The sequence below is a fragment of the Otolemur garnettii genome, unplaced genomic scaffold (assembly GCF_000181295.1).
Source record: "Otolemur garnettii isolate 467f Iridium unplaced genomic scaffold, OtoGar3 scaffold00011, whole genome shotgun sequence".
NCBI lineage: Eukaryota > Metazoa > Chordata > Mammalia > Primates > Galagidae > Otolemur > Otolemur garnettii.
This window is the reverse complement of record NW_003852406.1, coordinates 7,922,439-7,923,473: the sequence shown is the minus strand read 5'-3', so window position 1 is coordinate 7,923,473 and position 1,035 is coordinate 7,922,439. Positions and strand designations below refer to the sequence as shown.

At 42.8% G+C, this 1,035-nt stretch overlaps 1 protein-coding gene across 1 annotated transcript in view; it reads right to left on the bottom strand.

Moving 5' to 3' along the window:
- Positions 1-1,035, bottom strand: part of PIGB (phosphatidylinositol glycan anchor biosynthesis class B) — a 34,938-nt gene that overhangs the window by 28,949 nt on the left and 4,954 nt on the right. The window lies entirely within an intron of this gene.

The following is a 1,035-nucleotide window of genomic DNA, read 5'->3' as shown; positions in this document are numbered from 1 at the left end:
TTTTTTGTTGCAGTTTGGCTGGGGCTGGGTTTGAACCCACCACCCTCGGTATATGGGGCTGGCACCCTACTCACTGAGCCAAGGGGCCACCCAGTTTTTCTATTTTTTTTAGTAGAGAAGGGATCTTGCTTTTGCTCAGGTTGGTCTTGAACTCCTGAGCTCAAGCAATCTACTCACCTCAGTCTCGCAGAGTGCTAGGATTACAGGCCTGAGTCACCACATCCCTATCTTACTTTGTTATGCAAGGACTGTGTTGGCAACTTACTACCTGAATTGAATACTTGTTTTTTTGAGACAGAGTCTTACTCTGTTGCCCTGGGTAGAGTGCCATGGCATCATAGCTCACAGCAACCTCAAACTCCTGGGCCAGGGCAATCATCTTGCCTCAGCCTCCCTAGGAGCTGGGACTACAGGCATGTGCCACCACCAGGCTAGTTCTTGAACTCCTGAGCTCAAGCACACCACCCCCCTCACCCTCAGAATGCTGGGATTACAGGTGTGAGCCTAAGCCATGACGCTGGGCCTATACTTCTGTCCTGTAAGTTCCTGACTTTTCCCTTAAGCTATAGGAGCCAGATACCCTTTTGTTGCCTTGTGACTATTCAGAGCCCATTCAGAGCCCTTGCTGTGATACCTCATTTAGTCTCCCCTCTTTTCATTCTTCTCAAATGTTCTAAGCCAGCACTAGCCAATAGAAATATAACATAAGCCACATGTGTAATTTTAAATTTTACAGCAGCTAAATTGAAAAAAAAACCCCAAAAACCCAAATCCAAAACAGGTAAAATTTCATTTTGTTTAGTCCAATGTAGCTATTGTTTCAATATTTTATTTAATCAATATAAAAATTAAAAATTATTTTACTGTTTTATACAAGGCCTTTGACATCCAGTATGTGTTTTATACTTAGAGCACTTCTCAATTTGGACTAGCCACATTTAAAGTGTGGCTAATGGCTACCATGGTGGACAGTGCAGCTTTAAGTCATCCCTACTTCTGTGCACATAGCTGCTGCTTTTTTTTTTTTTTTTTTTT